Source organism: Pinus tabuliformis, chromosome 5_1 (genome assembly GCF_031772625.1).
Source record: "Pinus tabuliformis cultivar Carrire ecotype Pingquan chromosome 5_1, CPIR1, whole genome shotgun sequence".
NCBI lineage: Eukaryota > Viridiplantae > Streptophyta > Pinopsida > Pinales > Pinaceae > Pinus > Pinus tabuliformis.
In genome coordinates this window covers 378,745,776-378,768,100 of record NC_142305.1, presented here as the reverse complement: position 1 = coordinate 378,768,100, position 22,325 = coordinate 378,745,776, and the positions used below count along the sequence as shown (strand labels likewise).

The following is a 22,325-nucleotide window of genomic DNA, read 5'->3' as shown; positions in this document are numbered from 1 at the left end:
CTAACCAGAATTCACTTCCATGATTTTATGTTGGATGTACATAGCCTTCTTCAAAAGAAAAAAATGTCTAAGTGATCCTTTGGATGCTGTTGCTAACGATATTTCAAGTGAAGCAATTATGTTGTGCATTGATGAGTTCATGGTAACAGATGTGGCAGATGCATTGATCCTGAATCGGATGTTTAGACATTTATTTAACAAAGGAATTATCTTGGTTTCCACTTCCAACAGGGCTCCTGATAATTTATATGAAGGTGGTCTTCAGAGGAATCTATTCTTGCCTTTCATCTCACTTTTGAAGGAGCGATGTGTTGTTCATGAGATTGGATCTTCCACTGACTATCGAAAGCTCACTTCAGCTCAGAAAGGATTGTATTTTTGTGGCAAAGATTCTTCTCGTTTGCTCAAAGAAAAATTTCAAGAATTGATAAGTGGATATATGGCCACTCCAACAACTGTTGAAGTTGTCATGGGACAGACATTACAGATTCCTTTTGGAGCCAATGGTTGTGCTTATTTCCAGTTTGAAGATCTCTGTGAGAAACCTTTGGGTGCAACAGATTATTTTGGGCTTTTCAAGCATTTCCATACTCTTGTACTGGAAGGCGTACCTATTTTTGGAGCATACAACAGGACATCAGCATATCGTTTTGTCACATTAGTTGATGTAATGTATGAGAACAAGGCGAAGCTACTTTGTTCAGCAGAGGCATCACCAGTGGAGCTGCTTACAGGGGCAGTCTCCTACTTTTCAGGAGTAGTAAAGGAGATGAGACGTTAAGGGCCAGCAAGGAGTTTTAAACATCCACCAAGAAAAACTAAAGGAGACCACTTGTCAGAGAATGAGATTTGATTGTAATAAAAGCTATTACCAGCATGATATGGAATTAGACTCCTAATTGTCTTAGGTTTCTAAAACTTCTAGTTGGCAGTTTGTTGCATTTAATAATTAGTTAAAGTATGAGTAGGTGTCATAGCAAGCAGAATTCGAGTTCCCCTCATGCTGGAGGAGGAATCTCAGCTTTGTAAAGAATTCTATATATAGCAGAAACAACAATGTACTTGAGGTTGGAAAATTTCAGAGAAATTGGAACTATTGTGCTATGTATATGACTCTGTTTTAGTAATACAATACTGGGCTTTAATTCTCAGGAATCAGAAGGAATTTACTTTTTAGAATGTTGTGTATCATCCTCTCTTTAGTATTTGCAGTGGTATAGATTTGTGATTACTTAGAAATCACTGATTGTGCTCTAATTTCCTTTACATATTTATAAACTGTGTTGTCCTGTATGTTTCTGGTGTGTTCTGAATGGTTGAATTCTATATGTCCTGACTTCTATGTAAGGTTGATATCATTGTTATACTGAAACGGATTTGACTCCATAAGCCCAATGGATACTTTCTAGTTGTGTTTCCACCACTCATATTTTTACAATTGATTCATAATTGTTAGCCATCTTAATCATAATCAAAGATCATTAATCCTTTGAGAGAGCCCTCTCAAGTTGGGGAGGCTAAGCCTCAGTCTAAAGTAGGTTTGAAATAGTTACTTAAGGTCTTCCTGATCAGCAGCCTATCAGGGGTCTGATTTTGAGATAACAAATACTAAATGCAGAAATAGGAAAAACAAGAACAAGAGATGCATTTGAATAAGAAGTGAAAAGAAGAAAAGTAAATTATACAAAAGGGCTCTGAGGCTCTTGGGATGGCCAAGCCCAAGGATACTCATAGTACTATGAAGGAGACCAAGATTTAGAAGCTAAAAATGGCACTAATCTTCATTATTTGAATCAATCTAAGTACAACCTTATTAGAAATGAAAGTGGAGCTGCAAAAATACAAGTTTTCTCCACAAGAAGGCTAAATAATACATGCCTCTAGAGGAAAATTCGAATTGGTACTTATACTAAATGATGAGGAAGCATTCTCCTTAAAAGGAGGAAGCTTTCCCCTCCAAAATCCCTCAAATAGTGGATTCCCAACACTAGGAATCTGCATTGAATGACAAGGAACACATTCCTAGATTTTCTCAACCACTGTTGCTCCAAAGTTTGTGCAATAATTTCATAATATCATGTTGATTTATTATCCAATCTTGATCCTCTTGTAGTAGGGAGCAAGTCCCTAGATTATCTCCTCCTCTAAATCTTCATAATATGCCCAATATTCTCACAATATTCTACATAAATAAATAATATTAGGCACAAATATGCAATTATATTTAACCTTCCCAATGAACATATTAAAGCTAAAAAAACATTATTAAGTGTAGAAGGAGAGGCTTAATATAGCCTTCATGTTCCTAAGAAAGGTTCGATATGCCTTAATTTGTGTCTAATTTAGAGGCCCAACATACCCCATGTTGAAATTGTTGCTCATCCTCTGAGCAACCTATCCATCTTCTTGCCCGTGGTTCTTTCCTTATGCCTCATATGACTTTCATGATATCCCATACTGATGTGGATGTAACTGCCCTTGCTAGCTAAAATTTGTGTTTATTTCAATTTCTCAACATTCCTTTGATTCTCTCTCTCCTTTCATGACTTCAATAAACTTTTATCAATGTAGAACAAGGAGTTTCTTTTTTCTGCTACATGAGTGAGAGTGTTTATGGAAACAAAGGTAGAATAAATGTTCTTTTTATGATGCTGAGGAGAAGGTAGAATTCAACATGCAACCCAAGACACTTTATCCTTAATGACACAAATTCATTGATCTTTCTTACTGATATTTAAATATGTGGCAGCTACAAAGTATGCTTTTGAGAATTGAGAGAGTTTTAAGGGTTTTCATGCCAAGTATTGGTGGATAAAATTTGTACTTACCCTTTTCCTCATGATTCTTTCCACCTTCATAGGGTTTGAGGGCAATGTTGTCCACTACCAAGCTTCCTGTAGCAACTTGTGACTTTCCTGTAGCACTTTTTGCAGACCTTGTAGGTTCCTATGCAGTGGAGGTTGTTGTAACAAAAGAAGTTTTTGACATTCTTGTTTCAAGGTTGAGGAAAGAAAAATTACAAGATGCACCCTTTCCCTATTCAACACACCATATTATTAAGAAAATGCTCAACCAATCCAATTGTTTTCTCTTACTAGAATCCAAATTGTAAATTTGCAGAGTATTTTTTCTTGATGATTGAGGTGCTTTTGGAATCCTTATGCCAAATGTTGGAGAGAAGGAATTTTTAATTACTTTTCCTTTGAATGTTTTCTTACTTCCCAAGTCTCTAGCATCTATTCTGGGTGAAATTTGCCTTCCTATAGCACTATGATAGCTTCATGTAGCAAATTGTTCCTTCCTGTAGCAATTTTTTACTTCCTGTAGAAAATTTGTTCTTCCTGTAGCAATTTTGTTTTCTCCTATAGCAACCAAACCGAATCCTATAACAACTACTCCTTGCATGCCAAGAGGTGGTGGGTTCACTTTTTTTTTTTTTTTAATATTGATTTTTTCATTATTTTTCTTTTTTCAAATTTTGTCTCTTTTTTTTTTCATTGCATGCAAAATAAACTCAAAGTGCTTTGAGTTAATTGAGTTGGTCCTCACTTATCCCTTCGCACTCCTTGTCCTCCATCACCACTAAATGATTACAACCCACTTTCTCAAGTCCTCTTCACTTTTGTCTTGTTCCTCTCCCACACATTTGGGTGTGTTGGCAGAAAGGCAAAGTTATTTTCTAGATAAGGCTGAGGTTGCTTTGCTACTCATTTTGGCTATAAAAAAACCTTTTCCTTCATACACTTACAACTTTTTTCAAGCTAAACTAAGTTCATAGGAAAGTTTTAGAGGATTGCATACCTGAGCCTTACCCTTGATGTATTTTTTCAGGTGATATTAAGGCTGCTGATATGACTGTTGAAGCTACCTTTGGTGGTTCTGAAGCTACTACTGATGACCCTGGAGGTCCTATTGCTAATAACCTTGAATCTGGAGGCCTTCTCGGTTTTTGGTTGTTGTTGTTGTTGTTGCTTCACATCCCTGGCTAAAATGCAGCTGTTGAGATGCTCATGATGTGAATGTTGTAGTTGATGATTGACTTGATGCTTGAATGAGGCTGTTGGAACATTGATGAAGCTGTTGGAATTATCTTTGAGGTACAAAATTCCATTTTCATCAATCATTTTTCATTGGATGGAATCTTCTCATTGCTGATTGAAGTTCCATGTGATCAAAATATAGGTGCCACCTTGGATCAAAGGGTGTTGTTGGAGATCACACTAATCTTGTAGCAATCTGTAGAGGTCTTGTAGCTACTCAAAATTAAGGAAATGACTCTCCAATGTCTTCAATATTATTGGTTCTTCATTCTAGTGCTATCAATTGTGGTTATGTAAGGTAATTGAAGACTACTATAGGAACGTAGTTATTCATGTAGCAGTCACATAAACTCTTCTATGACAACAATATCCTTCATATAATTCTTCCAAAAACATTGATAATTCATGATCAATCTATGGACAAGGATAAAAAACCTTGGTTGTGGTGAAAGTAATGAAAGAAGGGGTGAAAATGGAGATTTTTCATGGACAGGGATGAAAATGAGAGTGGAGAAGAGGTCAAGTGGTGTGGAAAATGAATGATGAGGCTATGGTGGACCTATATCAACATTTCCTAAAGAATACATGACCTTTTGACCTCTTTCTCCAATCGGATCTGCCTCTTGTAGCAATTCTGGTCCCTCTTGTAGCATTTCAGGACAACCTCCTGTAGCAGAATTGTTTTATCCATATCTCTCAAATGGTAGACTGGATTGACTTGAAATTTTTGAGCATGTTTCCATCATCCTTATGCACCTCCCCATAAAAAATCTTGGCCAATGGATGCACGAATCTCGAGAAAAATTAAAAATGGTTGTAGATGATGGAGGTTGATTTATCAAAAAGTGTGCACTGGAATTTGCTGAAATTGCTTAAGCATGTTATTATCATCCATATGCATATTCCCATGAAACAGGTAAGCAAATGGATGCAAGGTTTTCAAGATACGATAAAAACAATTTTATGCTCTGTGTATTTTGGCCTCGTGTAGCAAAACAGATCCCTCCTGTAGCATTTTAGGACAACGAGGAAAATGAATGGGAAAATCTTAGGAATGATGGGTGGATGGTGGAAATAGATGAGGGTGATGGATTCGCATGGCCTTGGTCTTGTTGGAGCATCTAGGCAAAGGAGGAGAAAGTCTAAGTTTGACTTCCTTTGACTAGATTTTTGATCAATTTTTTCCTTTTGGTGCTAAAGTGTTCTTGTTGCTTGCAAAGGTTGGAGAGCACCTGCATTCATTAGAGATAGATACATGGAGAAAATAATTTTTTCTTTTCATTTTTTTCCTTTAGGCCTACTAGCTGCCTCAATGAGGTTTTCAACTAGTAGGTCTGCCTAGGTGCCCCAAAAGAGGTTTTCATCTAGGATATTTTCTTTCTTTTTTCTCTTTTTTCCAACCCATTGACCACCTCATGGAGGTTTTAAATCAATGAGCCAATCTCAGGTTCCTCAAATGAGGTCTTCACCTGAGATTTTATTTTTTATTTTTATTTTTTAATTTTTTTTTTTCTATTGTACTCTACTTGAAAAAAAACAAAATCTCTTTCAAGTATAGGAATACTTCCAATGGATCCATCTACACATCAAGATGATGTGTAGGCTTGAAATATATGCTTTGACATGTACCTGAATTTCAGATACCAAATTGCTTTGATTTTGACAATATAAGCACATTTGAAGAAGAGAGCGATGCTCCATCTTGTTGATTTTATGGAACCAAACCTCAATATAGCTTTGATGCCCTTCATTCACTTGCTCATCTAGATCATTCTTCATGTCTTATTCTACCATGACATTCAAATCTTCCTCTTTTTGTAGATTATTCTCTTGAACACATGGATGATTTGATGGTAAACATGAGGGAAATTTCTCAATCTCTGATTCTGATGTCTACTCTTCATCAAGTGTAGCCCATGATTCTTTGGTCTTCTCATTTGAATCTTCTTTTTCTGCATGTTGTCCTTCAATGGCATCAAGAAAATATTTTTTTTGCAATACTCTTCCTGAGCTAAGATGAATACCATTGAGATCAAGAGGAGATGTTAGGAAGTGTTGTACCTCAACATTGTAAGTGGGTTGAGCTACTTCCTTGTGTGGGTTTGGAAATGGTGGTACAAGTAGTTGAGTGGGAGTGGATCTTTGATATGGATGTGGTTGGGGTTGCGATTGTGGTGGAGGTGGATGGTAGGGATAACATGGAGTTGGGTATGGAGGATATTGAGGAGAATATTGAGGATATTATGGATTTCTCCCATAAGGTCCTTGCCAACCTTGTTGCCAAGATTGGTTTTGGGGTTGAGATGGCCAAGGTTTCCAAGGAAAGGGTGTGTTCCAATTAATTTGAGATGGATGTGCATAACCTTGAAATTTTGAATTATGTTCTTGCATCATACTAAGTTGACTATGCTGCCATGGTCCTGTTGGAGCTACATAACATAGCTTCTTTGGTGATTGACTTGCTCCATTGTCCTTTTTGTAAATTTCCTTCAACCTTGGTAATGATGGGCAATATTTAATAGAAATGTGCGATTCTGCATGGACAACACAAATATCAACATCTTCTTTTTCCTCATCTTGCATTCTTAACATTTCTATCTGTTCGCTTAGGTTGCTAAGAATTTCTGTTTCAAAGTCATCAAACAAATTTCCAAGTTTAGCTTGACTTACCGATCTTGATGTTGATTTACTTACTCTTTCCCTTCCTCTTGATATGCATATGCATGTTTCGCAAATTTCCTCAAATGATAATTGGTGTACATCACCTTTACTCATGATATCAAGGAGATCAATCCACTTATCCCTAATTGTTCTAAGTAAGAGGGTTTTTAGTGTGTTAGATCCTAAATGATTTAATTTTGCCTTGTTAACATTATACTTGAACCTCTCTATTAGATCCTTAAGGCTCTCATCTTCTTTTGATTCATTCTAAAGGTTTCTTCCTTAATATCATGGTCTTTATATTTTTCTAGAAATATATTTTGCATATCATTCCATGATCTTATTGAATTGGTCCCTAAACTCATGAACCATTTAAAAGCTCTATCCTTCAATGTTGCTGGAAACAATCTCAACTTTTGAGTGTTTAGTAAGTAACCATAAGATCTACAAAGGATTTTAAATTGAAATAGAAAGGTTTCCGGATCCTCTGACCTCATACCATGGGAGTTGGGAAGAAAAGATGGAGGGATGTTCTTCATACGAACATTGATATCAGTATCTTGAATGGGAAATCCAAGAGGATTTTCTTCTTTTTCATCATCTCCATCCATTTCTTCTACCTTCTTTGTCACCTCCTCTTCTTCTACCTATAAAAATGGATGGTGATGTGGCTCTTACTGCACCATGTGATCAAATGTGGGGGGGGGTTGTGTTGGAGAAGTAATTTTTTTTTTTTGAATAAGAATGCTAATGCAATGCAATTTTTTGTTTTTGAAATGAAATATGCCTAATGCAAATATTTTTTGTTTTTTCAGAAAGTAAAAGAAATGAATCAACTAGGGAAGAAAATAATGCATGCTTTGACACCTCCCTGGCAACGACGTCAAAAAGTGATGAGCCCCAATATTGTAACAAGAATGTTGCAACTCTCAAGGCTACCAACTTTAATTAGCAACCCGGGGTTCATACAAACTGAAGAGGTATCAACACTATATGTGCAACATACAATGTGTCCTTCTTTCATTGATCTGATGTAATGGAGTGAATATCATGAAATCAAAGCCTAAACTAATTGCAAAAATGGAACTGTTACTCTATTTTCAAGAAATGGAAATGCTACTTGTTCAACTTGTAAGTGCTAACTAATCAATTCATGGAAGGACAAAGGTTAATCTACTTGCAGAAAGAAAGCTATTTTATCTTATATAATTCATCAAACTACCGCTCAGAATTGCATGTACCATCTACCTAGTTCACACTTGCTTGTGAATCAGTAACCTACTTGAATCATGCTTGTGATAAAGAAACTAAGTCTACTATGTTTTTGCAGTGAATAAAAGGAAGTGTTGGAGTGGCTTAGGAGCTTCCCCTGATCATAAAATCAATTTCAAGGGTCATTATTCATCTAGAATAAGTGATAATTGCAGTGGGGATCAAAACTAATGAAGGAAAGTGGTGTTATAGGTTTGCTACAGGAAGGGACAAATTTGCTACAGGAGAAGACAAAATTGCTATAGGAGGAGATAATTCACTGAATGACCAAGTAAATCAAATGAAAATGGGATGGGACAATTTTTTTATTGAGTAGGATTTCTTAGGTCTCCATTCCAAGTGGAATCACTCCAAAATACCCTTCTTCACATGTGCTAAAAAATAGTAGAAAATTACTAGTCTAAAGGAAATTCGAGAACTAGTGAGCTAGTTAACTTATCAAATGCCTAACCTAATCAAGTGAAAATGAAATGGGGTAAATTTTGTTATTAAATTGAATGTTTTTATGATCTAATTCAAGTGGAATAAACTCAAATGAATCTCATTAACATGTTCTAAAAAATAGCAGAAAATTACTACTATTTTGCTACAAGGACTTCCAAAAATTCTAGATTCATGAACTAGTAACCCAATCCATGTAGATCAATGATGAAGATGAATTTTCAAATATATTATTAGGATTAATCATGCTTGTGACTCCATAAATAACCTGAAAAATAACTCACTTCAACCATTTAACCCAATCCTACAATGAAAAATCATCAATACTAAATGCAAAAATAGGAAAAACAAGAACAAAAGATGCATGTGAATAAGAAGTTAAGAGAAGAAAAGTAAATTATACAAAAGGGCTTTGAGGCTCCTAGGATGGCCAAGCCCAAGGATACTCAGAGTCCTATGAAGGATACCAAGCTTTAGAAGCTAAAAATGGCACCAATCTTCATTATTTGAATCAATCTACGTACATCCCTGCCAGAAATGAAAGTGGACCTGCAAAAATACAAGATTTCTCCATAAGAAGGCTAAAGAATACATGCCTCTAGAGGAAAATTTGAATTGGTACTTATACAAAATGATGAGGAAGAATTCTCCTTGAAAGGAGGAATCTTTCCCCTCCAAAATCCCTCAAATAGTGGATCTGGTTCACAACACTAGGAATCTGAATTAAATGACAGTGAACACATTCCTAGATTTTCTCAATCACTGGAGCTCCAGAATTTCTGCGATAATTTCATAATATCCTGTTGATTTATTATCCAATCTTGATCCTCCTCTAGTAGGGAGCAAGTCCCTAAATTACCTCCTCGTCCAAATCTTCATAATTTGCCCAATATTCTCTCAATATTCTACAAAAATAAATAATATTAGGCACAAATATGCAATTATCTTGAAACCTTCCTAATGAGCATATTAAAGCTACAAAAAAATTATTAAGTGTATAAGGAGAGGTTTAATATAGCCTTCATGTTCCTAAGAAAGGTTAATAGATGGGCCTTAATTTGTGTCTAATTTAGAGGCCCATCAAGAGGTATGAAGGGGTGAGTTGTGGTTAATGCCTATTCCATTTCCCATGAACCATCATGCCACTTGTCCATTGATATTAGAGGCATGTGACTTTATAATGATTTGGTAAGGTTGTATTCACGAGAGATATTATTTAAAAGGTGGTTCACGACTCTCAACACTTGATAAAAGTATATAAATTTGAAGCTTCTCACCATAAATTTAGCTCTTTTAATCAAGTTGAAGAGATTTGAAATTCTATAGAACCCGATTTCTCATTTGTCATGTTATGATTAATGAATGTGAAACAACAATTAGGCTTTTAATTCCTTTTTATCTTAGAATGGTCAATCCCTTGAATAAATCTTACACTTTTGCTTGATTCTTGGTAGAATTCCCTAAGCCCCCCAAAAAAATTAGTTCAATATTTTCGTTAGGGTTAAAATGACCTCCTTTGGAAATTGCCACCCCTGATCAAAGGAATATATTAACAATTGAGGAAAAGAATATTGTATTTAAGCAAAGGAATTCCTGTCCTGTCAATAAAGGAATGCTTATCATTTTAGGAAAGGTCATTGATTTACCTAGTGTTGTACACATGCCAACACATATTTTGAAAAGAAAAAAAATGGATCCATAGTTACATGTGTGAACCATCACTAGTGAAGAATAATAAAGTATAAATTTTAGATGGAATATGGGTTAACATGTAAACCTCAAAATTATAATTAATAGGCATTATCACAAATAGAGGGCATTTGATTTGTTATATAATGCCCTAAGGAAAGTTAGGAGGTTGCACTAAAGTTAATGTGGTAAAATTGGGGGCCATGTAGACATGTAGCAATTCAATTAATGGGTCAAGGAGAATGTAAGTTTAGGGAGTATGTAAATAAAAAAGACTATGATAACATTTGCATGGTAGAATTGGTGCCACATAGACGTGAAATGAGGATGAGTTCATGAGAAGAAGGGATGGGGATTCACAAAAAGTTCACATGCCGTGATCTTTATTTTTAAGAAAAACTGTTACACTAAAATTTGTCACCATGACTATCTATAGTTAGTATGGCTTCATCAACTGTCATACTATCCTCCTTGGCAAGTCTCATACCTCTGCTCCTCATGTCAAACTCCAAGAAAGAGAGAAAGTCCTTAAAAAGTCAATTAACTCTGGTTACGCAGTTTGTCTTGGCCTCACCTGCGTATATGCACCCCAAGTTCACAATTCCTGCGTACTTGTACGCTCTGTCTGTAAAAGAGTGGGTGCGTACTCCTGTAAAGGTCAAAAGGTGCAAGTTTCACTTCAAAAAAGTTACTTGTGGTCATTTCTAGAGCATTCTAGAATATGGTTTGACGTGGATTGAGCGCCTCCAGATGGTTCATGCATCCCAATGAAAGAGGAACTTATCCCATGAAGAGGGGAGCTATCCCATTGAAAGAGGGGCTTATCCCATTCATGGTGGACCTGATTAACTTCCTCCAAGGCACTATAAATATAGGCATTGGGCCAGAGGGAGGGGAGGTTGAAAGCTGAAGATTCCTAAGGGTAGATGCTGCTGAAATTAGGACTCCCTTATAGAGCTTGAGAGGAGAGATTCCCATCCTTTCTTAGCTTCATTTGGAAGTGGGTGAGCTGATCAAAGTAAAGGAGAACTCTTGCTGGACCCTGGGAGGGACCTGCACAACACCAAGACACTGGTTGTAATGGTTTCTTTTGTTTCCACTTAATACAATTAAGCTCATTTTTCTCAACAAGTTGTTATACATAATTTGTTTCATATACTCCTTGGTCTTTATGATGAATATGTTTTATTTTATGAGTTATTCAGGTGCTATGTAATTGTTTGATTGTTAGTGAATGCAGGTTTCGAAGAGAAGGAGGAGCTCATCCGGATCAGAGAGGCCGGACTGCTACAAACAGCGTGGGACTAAAGGTATGTTTTAAACACCTGATTACTTGTATTCTAAATGCATATTTAGGGAAAGATAGTGTTTAATTGTCTTGTTTGTCACTAGAAGGCTTTAGCTTCTAGGGAGGTCGGTTTTGTCCGCAAAACTGACTCTTTCCGCATGACAAAATGGCGACTCCACTGGGGAACTCCATGATTTGAATGATTTCTCCTTTGTGTGAAACTTTGATTTGAGAAAAGTCGTTTTCTTTCTGGTTTTTGGCTGTTTGACTGTGCATTTGGGTGGAATAGTTTAGGGTTAAGTTAGATTTTATTTTTTCTTGGTTTTGCTAGTAGTACGCACCCTCTGCGTTAAGCACAGTGCATACTTGTACGCACTGCAGCTTTGTACACAGAGCGTACACGCACCTGTGCAAACAGGTTGCCTGTGTACCCCTGTCAAAAGCTTAGAAAATTTCCATTTTTTCCTTTTTCTCCTATTAGATTTTGTTTATAACTTGTTTGCTGCCCAGATCCACTGTTCACCTGTCAGAAGCTTTCATCTTGGCTAATTTCATTGGCATTCCTGCTTTAAGCTTTTATCAATTGGGTGTTTTGAGTCTCTTTTTTGAGAAATTCTAAATTTGATTTCCTTTGGTCATTACTTGGAGGTTTGTCTCAGTCTTTTCACAATTTTGCATCTTTTTGCTCTTGTTTTTGCAAAAAAATTTCCCCCTCATTCGCCGGGGGGGGGGCTAAATTGTGTATGAGTGTTAATCGCCTTTGAGTGTTTTTATTTTTTGATCTTTGGAAATCTCACCCAATTTTCTCGACTTGCACTTGATTGGTTCTTAGATTACATTAGAATCGTCTTGTGTTTGAGAATTCTCGTGCATAGATCACATTTGCATAATTAGAATTCTCATTTTCAGAATATGAATGAAAAATGTGCATAGATTACATTTGCATACTTTTCAAGTGAATTGTGCATAGATTACAATTGCATAGTTTACATTCTGAAAAATTAATCATAGATTTAGATAAGTTTTCTTTGATTTGAATTTACACAAAAATAAATAAAAAAACTATTTTGGAATTGATTTGCATTAGTTTTTCTTGATGAAATTAGTGCATTAGAGAATTTGTTATATTTTCTCTTAGTGATCAATTTTTTGCATTGTTGGAAGTGAATGGAAACTCTCTCCTTACCTTAGTTAGGATTCATCGAATTGAAAGGATTACATTATCATATTCGATTGCATTCAGTTTTGAGTCGGGTCATAACACCATTGGTTTCGTATCCATTTACCTATTTGAGTAATAACAGCCTTAATAACACGGCGCTTAATTAAAATTCATCTAGTAATATTTTTATTTTCTAGGGCTCTGATACACCAACATAGCTTAGGCTAGTGTCTTGGAGTAGGGAGTAATTAACTCTCCAAGACAGTAAAACCAAACAAGTAGCTTATCTTGTGGTAGGATAAATCCAACTGTTTCATTTGTACTCTGGGAAAGCTCCTCTTAAAGGAGAAGCACGAGACCGTGTCCGAACCAGTGAGGGGATCAATCCTCCTTCATTGGGAAAGACGCCAGATACGCACGTACTACAAACGGTAAACCTCGGATTATTGTCGAGGAGCCTGGGGTCACTTGTCGGTAAACCTTGGATTATTGTCAAGGAGCCGGCAAGGGGATTGAGCTTGTTACTCTGCCCTTGCGTGCTATCGGGTCGTAGACTGTTCCCCCAGGTATATTTGTTGCTGTTGGTGACCTTAGTGACTATTATCTTTAGGGTTCTACCCAAGGTGACAGTGGAGGGAAGATCCCACTGTACCTGGAGCAGACGTCGGCTTGACTCACTTGGATTTTCTAGGGGGTTCACTTCACTCGAGACGGTTAAAGTGGAGGAACTTGGTCCAGTCTATTCATTAAGCAGGTTGCCGGGGTAACTGTTCCACCCGCCACTTCTGTACTGAATTCTGCGATGTTGGATTTCATCACCAACTAGTGTTTTCGGTCTGGAAAGTTACTGTTTGTGTGTGGTTTGACTCCTAGATTTGATAGCGCGTGTTAATTTGTTTGTTTTTACTTTTAGAGACCATAGGTGTGAATTGCGAATTTTAATTGTTAGGTGTGAATTGTCAATTGTTAATTTTAGTTTTAAATTGTTAATAAAATTCACTGAAGTTGAATATAATGGCAAATGTTTCGGAATTTACCAACCTAGGAACCCCTCCTAACGAGAATCCTAGTACTTTTCCTTACTTTGGAAATGTTGGTCCTCCTTATATGGCTACTTTGTCATTGCCTGGATTTACAATAGGTTTACCGATATGGTTATTTTCAACTGCGTTGGCCCAAAGTACTCCAATTGTTTCACCTCAACCGAATGCTTCACCTCAACAGAGTTCACCATCTCAACATCACCAACCTTCTGTTGACCCTTTACCTTCTTCGCCTAATTTTTCTTCCTCCATTTCTTCCTCTTCGCTTGGTAAAAGTCTTGATACTAGTAACCAGGTGTCTAAGAAGAAGAAGAAAGGGAAGAAGAAGAAGAAGAAGAAGAAGCAAGATAAGAAAGAAGTCAACCAACCAACCACGAATGTAAGTGTTAGTTGTGTTGAGGAAAACTCCGACATGCATCGTAAACCCAAATACCCTTGCAGGCTTTGTAAGGGTGACCACTTCCTTGTCAATTGTCCTGGTATTCCAAAGGTCTTGGAAGTATGGTCAGAAAAATCTCATCAACTTTCCATTGATCCATCAACCAGTGATAGTCAGGTTCCTGGGAAAAAGGGTAAAGTTAGGTTTCCTTGTAAGTTATGTAAAGGGAGTCATCAAACTCACATTTGCCCTCACATGGATGAAGCCTCAACATTGTTGGAAAACCTTACTGTTCCACAGCAAGAATTTCCAACTGGTTACCGTAAACTTTCTCCCAACCTACCGTCAACTGACGGAGTGATTGATCTAAATTCAAGTACAGTCGATCACACTCTTCCATTGGAGAGTGAAACTCATGTCACTCAGGTTGATGATCCATTAGTTGATCAAGTGGTCGATTCAATTTCACATTCGGTCGATCCCACTTTCCCTTTAGAGAGTGAACTTCATACCGCTCAGGTTCTTCTTGTTACATCAGATTCTTCTATGCCGGGGGGCATTTCACCTATTTCTACAGAACCCCCTCCAAGTACTGAGGTCTTTTCCTTTGATTGGACTAGACTGACAGAACCTCGTCTTCCTTCCTCCATCCCTTTCCAAATCATTGTCAAGGCTGGTGGTAGGGACATACATCGTACTCAGGTAGATGAAGGTGCTTCTGTTAGTATTTTATCCTCAACTGTTTGGAAAGCTTTGGGTTCCCCTCAGCTTGCGCCTTTTACGCAGAATCTGAAAGCTTTTAACAGAACTATTAGTGAACCTTTAGGGATCCTTCCTAATTTTTCCATTACCTTGGAAGGTAAAACTGTCTGTATTGATCTTATGGTAGTTCGAGGTCCCTTGGATTTCAATTTACTCCTTGGGCGAGACTATGTTTATGCAATGAAAGCTGTCGTATCGACACTCTTTCGCGTTATGTCTTTCCCTCACAATGGAAGTATTGTGACTATAGATCAGCTTTCGTTCCCTAGTCTTGTTTCAACTACCAATAATATGACACCCCTAAATGTTCCTGATTCTAAAGTGGTATCTACCCTGCCACAGGTTAATTATGTGGCAATTGGTCCCATGTTTTCAGTTACCGACGTACGTGAGCCTCCCACTGTTTGCTCATCTTCCTTTGATTTAGATTCGGTAATTGACATGGAAAACTCTATGGGATTACTTGAACACGATGTTCTTATCCCTTTTGAGTCCCTTGACATGTGTTCCTTCCAGAGAAGTATTCTTCCTTCTGATGAAGACCTCTTGGAAGCCATGATCAAGGTGTGTCCATTGACATGTCTTTCTTCCAGTTGGAAGCCATGATCAGTGTGTACGAGGATAGTTTTTTCCTGTATCAACCTCGTTAAAAAATGAAACAAGCTAGCATGAGGATAGTTCTTTTACTGAGTCAACCTCATTAAAAAATGAATCAGGTAGATTTTAGGATATGTAGGTAGATTGTAGAAACAAGGGTTTTGAGGATAGTTCCTTTTACTGTGTCAACCTCGTTAAAAAATGAATCAGTTGGTTTGAGGAAAGTTCCTTTTACTGAGTCAACCTCGTTAAAACATGAATTAGGGTTTTGAGGATAGTTCTTTTCCTGTGTCAACCTCGTTAAAAAATGAATCAGTGAGTGTGAGGAAAGTTCCTTTTACTGTGTCAACCTCGTTCAAAAATGAAACAGTGTGTACGAGGATAGTTTTTTCCTCTCTCAACCTCGTTAAAAAATGAAATTGGATGTGGTGAGGAAAGTTCCTGTTACTGAGTCAACCTCGTTAAAAAATGAATCAGTGAGTACGAGGAAAGTTTTTCCTGTATCAACCTTGTTAAAAAATGAAATAGGCTGTTACGAGGATAGTTTTTTCTTGTATCAACCTCGTTAAAAAATGAAACAAGGAGTCATGAGCAAAGTTCCTTGTCTTGTGTCAAGCTCGTTAAAAAATGAAACAAGGGTAGGTTAAGTAGGTAGTTTGTAGAGAATAGTCTTGAGCATAGTTCCTTGTCTTGTGTCCAGCTCATTAAAAAATGAAACAAGGATTTTAGAGCATAGTTCCTTGTCTTGTGTCAAGCTCATTAAAAAATGAAACAAGGATTTTAGAGCATAGTTCCTTGTCTTGTGTCAAGCTCGTTAAAAAAAGAAACAAGGCGTCATGAGCATAGTTCCTTGTCTTGTGTCAAGCTCGTTGAAAAATGAATCAAGGTTTTTAGAGTAGAGTTTTTGTTAGGTAGATTGTAGAGAGTAGAAGCGAGGATAGTTTGTTCCTCTCTCAACCTCGTTAAAAAATGAAATTGGATGTTTCGAGGAAAGTTCCTGTTACTGAGTCAACCTCGTTAAAAAATGAATCAGGTTCGAGGATAGTTCCTTGTCTTGTGTCAACCTCGTTAAAAGATGAAACAAGGATAGGTTATATAGGTAGATAGTAGACAGTAGTTATGAGCATAGTTCCTTATCTTGTGTCAAGCTCGTTTAAAAAATGAAACAAGGGTTTTGAGGATAGTTCTTTTCCTGTGTCAACCTCACTAAAAAATGAAACAACTCCCACAAGTCTTTCCAAGATCTTGAAAGTCAAGCTTCATTCCATCCACCTCATTGAATGCAATGAAGCTTGGGGGGCATGTACCTCGTTTTGCGTCATTATGCTGGGGGCATGTGAACTTATAACAAGCATAGTTTTTCGTTTCAAGCTTGTGTAAACATGAAACCGAATCCGAGCATAGTTCTTTTCCTGTGTCAAGCTCGTTAAAAAAATGAAACAAATCCTCCTCTAATTGAGTCAAGAGTTTGACAAGATCTCGTAGATGTTAAGTTGTATATTTAGGTTAGTTATTTCAGTTTTTTGCATAATTTTCTTACAGTTTAGGTCGAGTCTTTCAAATGATCTCGTAAATCAACCTTCGTTTCATCCAACTGGTTGAATGAAATGAAGCTGGGGGCCATGCGCTCTAGCAGTTATGCTTAGGGGGCATCAAGCACAGTTTTCTCTCTGTTTCAAGCTTGTGTAAAAATGAAACTACTTTGAAGCATAGTTTTTCTCTGTTTCAAGCTTTTGTAAAAATGAAACCTATCTCGAGTCAATTTCGGTTATTTTCAAGACTCGTTAAACGCATGAAAATCCCGAGATTATTTTGCTATTTTTCATTCTCGTAAAACAAATGAAAATGCCGAGTTCTTTCCGTCTTTTCCTACTCGTAAATTAAATTGAAAATCGGCCATATGAGTACATTTTTATCATTTTTTCGAACTCATTAAAGCTTACGAAAAAATGAAAACCATGAGTACATTTTTATCATTTTTTCGAACTCGTTAAAACCTACGAAAAAGTGAAAGCCTTAGAGTCACCTTTAAGCTCTTTTCTGACTCCTAAAACATGAAAAGATCGCCGAGTTTTTCTTTTTAAACTCGTTGAAACGGAACTAAAAAGACGGTCCTCTTACAGCCCTTTTCTGACCGTAAAAACATGAAAAGATTGCCGGATTTTTGTCGTTTCAAATTCGATATTGGAAATAAAACGACGTGTCCTTGATCGCTTTTTACTTTTCAGGTCAGAGACACTAATCATGAAAGTACTCCTTGGTCGTAAAGATCAAGCGGTTCTCTCAAGTATTATTTTATACTTTTTCGGGCTTGGGAGACACAAATTTACGAAAAAGTTCAACCCTGTAGTCTTCTTAAGTTTTTTCAGACTCTCTAAAATTGAAAAACGCCGAGTTTCTCCTATACTGGACTTGTTAAAATTTCACAGTAAAGGACCTGTTCGATTACAAACAGGAACGGACCACTCCTTCTTAGGGTTCGAATCTAAACTAAGTTGGACTCATCCGAAGGATGAGCTTATAATCAAGCATATGTTATCCTCCTCAAGCTTGTAAAAAATAAATAGGTACTTGCCAGAAATGGTGAGGGAAAAGAGAGAAAAATGAGCCTATTTGTTATCCTTTGTCTCAGAAGAAACCTTATCACCACTCTTGAACACGACACTTTTCATTCACCTGGGTTGGGAAATCCTTTGCCTCACAGTTGATTGAACCACATTGAAAGTCTTCACCCAGGTATTAACTTTGGGTCAAATGTCACCACGCCATCTGTTGTGTCGTTATGTGTTCAAGAGGTCGCTGCAAATAAACCATTCATCTGCAAAATACCTGTCATCCATATTGACCATCCCTGAGTCAGTCCTTACAGCTACATTTCTTCAACTTGATTTATGATTTCGTGTTGTGGGCATGCCTGCGACGGATCGCTTTCTATCGACATCAGCACATTATCTAGAAATCATCAGTACCTTGAAATCCACATGCATCAATGGCAGATTTCTCGCCTTCGACGACAGTTTACATCATTGACTATCGATCGAAGGATTTCGTGACATGTTCAACATCAGCACATTCATTCACATCTCATGGATTGTACTGGGTACTTTGAGAACCATTGACATCACTGGTGGTCTCTCTCACACTTGTTAACAGTTTACATCATTGACTGGTAATCAAGTGGTTTCTACCATGCTCGACATCAACTCATTTATTCGCATGGATAGAATCGTACTATTTCGGGAAGTAGAAATGAAGACCCTGGATCTAGTTTCCACCATCCAGGCTGCGAGGAGTTTTGTATTCATTGTATAATAGACTAACTATAAACAGATGGCTGCGTCCATACTGTGTCTACATAAGTCTATGATTATGATGTACTGCGAAATCATTCCTGTATCAGAGCAGTAGTTAGTTTTTTAGTTAAAGTTTTTGATCTGAGTATGGGAATGCCTACCTCAGCGATGATATGATCTCATACATGTATTTTGTGTTGAATACTTGCAGGTTCCAACCGGGCTCTCCACAAGATAATCCTTGAAATGATAAAGTACTTCACCCTTCCTAGATGATATGAAACCCTAATCTACTACAGGCTTCGCACTTTAGGGGGCAATCTGTTACACTAAAATTTGTCACCATGACTATCTACAGTTAGTATGGCTTCATCAACTGTCATACTATCCTCCTTGGCAAGTCTCATACCTCTGCTCCTCATGTCAAACTCCAAGAAAGAGAGAAAGTCCTTAAAAAGTCAATTAACTATGGTTACGCAGTTTCTCTTGGCCTCACCTGCGTATACGCACCCCAAGTTCACAATACCTGCGTACTTGTACGCTCTGTCTGTAAAATGGTGGGTGCGTACTCCTGTAAAGGTCAAAAGGCGTAAGTTTCACTTCAAAAAAGTTACTTGTGGTCATTTCTAGAGCATTCTAGAAGATGGTTTGACGTGGATTGAGCGCCTCCAGATGGTTCATGCATCCCAATGAAAGAGGAACTTATCCCATGAAGAGGGGAGCTATCCCATTGAAAGAGGGGCTTATCCCATTCATGGTGGACCTGATTAACTTCCTCCAAGGCACTATAAATATAGGCATTGGGCCAGAGGGAGGGGAGGTTGAAAGCTGAAGATTCCTAAGGGTAGATGCTGCTGAAATTAGGACTCCCTTATAGAGCTTGAGAGGAGAGATTCCCATCCTTTCTTAGCTTCATTTGGAAGTGGGTGAGCTGATCAAAGTAAAGGAGAACTCTTGCTGGACCCTGGGAGGGACCTGCACAACACCAAGGCACTGGTTGTAATGGTTTCTTTTGTTTCCACTTAATACAATTAAGCTCATTTTTCTCAACAAGTTGTTATACATAATTTGTTTCATATACTCCTTGTTACACCAAAAAATGTCACCATGACTATTTGCAGTTTGTATGGCTCCATCACCTGTCATACTATCCTCCTTGGCAAGTCTCATGCCTCTGATTTCCATGTCAAACTCAAAGAAAGAGAGAAAAGTCATTTAAAGTCAAGTTATCTCTGGTACGCAGTTTCTCTCAGCCTTACCCGCGGGTACGCAATCCAAGTTCACAATACCTGCGTACTTGTACGCTCTGTCTGTAAAGCAATGGGTGCGTACTCCTGTAAAGGTCAATAAGCGCAAGTTTCACTCCAAAAAAGTTACTTGTGGTTATTTCTAGAGCATTCTAGAAGCTTGTTTGACATGTATGGAGCTCCTCCAGATGGTTCATGTATCCCTATAGAAGAGGAACTTATCCCATCAAGAGGGGAGCTAACCCACCCAAAAGAGGGGCTTATCCCATTGATGGTGGACCTGATTAACTTCCTCTACAGCACTATAAATACAGGCATTGGGCCAGAAGGAGGAGAGGTTGAAAGCTGAATATTCCTAAGGGTAGATGCTGCTGGAATTAGGACTTCCTTGTAGAAGCTTGTGAGGAGAGATTACCATCTTTGCTTGTTTCCATTGGGAGGTGGGTGAGCTGATCAGAGTAAAGGAGAACTCTTGTGGACCCTGGGAGGAGCTTGCACAACACCAAGGCTCAGGTTGTAATGGTTCCTTTTGTTACCTTTAATACAAATTAGTCCATTCTTCTCAACAATTTGTTATTTATGAGTTGTTTCATATACTCCTTGGTCTATATGTTAAATATGTTTTATTTTATGTGATATTCAGGTGCTATTTAATCGTTTGATTGTTGGTGAATGCAGGTTTCGAAGAGAAGGAGGAGCTCATCCGGATCATCGAAGCTGGACTACTACAACAGCGTTGGATTACAGGTAGGATCTAAACACTTGATTTCTCATATTGTAAAAGCATATTTAGGGAAGGATTGCTCTTATTTGTCTTGTTTGTCATTAGAAAGTCTTAGGCTTCTAGGAAGGTCGGTTGTGTCCGCACTAACGACTCTTTCCGCGTGACAAAATGGCGACTCCACTGGGGACTCAATGAATGTGTTTGAGTTCTTTTTGATTTAATATTTTGGTTTGAGAAAAATCGCTTGTTTTCTGATTTTTGGCTGTCTAGCTGTGTATTTGGGTGGGTTAGCTTAGAGTCAATTTAGATTTTTAGTTTTCTTAGCTTTGCCAGCAGTACGCAGGCTTTGAGTTCAGCACAGTGCATACTTGTACGCACTGCGACTGTGTGCACAGAGCGTACCCGCACCTATGCAAACAGGTCACTTGCGTACCCCTGTCAAATTTGAGAAAATTTCAATTTTTGCTTTTTGCTCTTTAGATTTTTGTTTTTACTTTGTTTTTACTGCCCAGATCCATTAGTTTACTGTCAGAGATCTTCACCTGAACTTGTCCCGTTAGTGTCGAGGGTTTTGGTGGAATTCATAGTGATTTTGCCTTAGGGTTTGATTTTTAACTGGTCCTGTAGTGACTTTAGCGTTAGAGGTTGTCAAACTTTGGATCTCCTTGGTTTTGATCAGTCCTCTTAGGAGTCGGGCCTGTCATAGAAGTCACCCTTGTGAGAGACCTACCTTTGTGTCTTCTCTTTGCAAATCTCGAAAAGTTTGTTTGTTAAAACCTTGAATTTCATTCTTGAGAAAAAAGAACAAAAAGATTTCGACTTTGTTTTTTGATCAGTTTATGATTCTGCATGGACTGATCCTTAGTTGCATTTTGACTGAGTAAAACATCCGGGAATCATCTTTGTAGGCTTTTGTCCTCATTATTTTTTGCTTTTAGGTAAATTTCCTTTTAATTTGCTTTTGATTGAATTTGATTTGATTGTATTAGATTTGTTAAATTTGATTTGATAAATAGTTTTTACATGCTTTATTAATATAGAAAAAACACAAAAATTCTTTTGGAAAAAGTTTGCTTTGGTAGCATTTGTAGACTTTTGGGAGAAAAAGGAAATTTCGTAGAATAATTAGTGGTCATGAGTTGTGTGTTTTGAAAAGATAAAGAGATTGTTTCTTTGATTGTCTTTACTAAGAAAGTTGTTTTCTATAAAATTTGCATTCTCTCAACTCTCTTAGCTAGGAGATTCATTGAAAAAGAAAAGTAGTGTAAATCATCTTAGGTGCATCTTTGTAGTGGTTGCGAGTCGAGTCTACACACCACCAGTTTCATCTCCACTACCTTTTGTCTTTAAGAAAAACCATAAAATTAACGCTTAAAGTAAAATCAACTTAGTAACTTTTTATTTACTAGGGCTCTGAAACACCAATATAGATCAGGCTAGTGTCTTGGAGTAGGAGAGTAATTAACTCTCCAAGACAGCAAAACCAAACAAGTAGCTGATCTTGTGGTAGGATAAATCCAACTGTTTCATTTATACTCTGGGAAAGCTCCTCTTAAAGGAGAAGCACAAGCTCGTGTCCGAACCAGTGAGGGGATCAATCCTCCCTCGTTGGGAACGACGCCAGACACGCACGTATTACAAACGGTAAACCTCGGATTAACCATTGTCGAGGAGCCAGGGGTCACTTGTCGGTAAACCTTGGATTATTGTCAGGGAGCCGGCAAGGG

At 37.5% G+C, this 22,325-nt stretch overlaps 1 pseudogene; it reads left to right on the top strand.

Moving 5' to 3' along the window:
- LOC149165028 (uncharacterized) overlaps positions 1–781 on the top strand; it is a 41,281-nt pseudogene extending 40,500 nt beyond the window's left edge.
- The last annotated feature ends 21,544 nt before the right edge of the window (positions 782–22,325 follow it).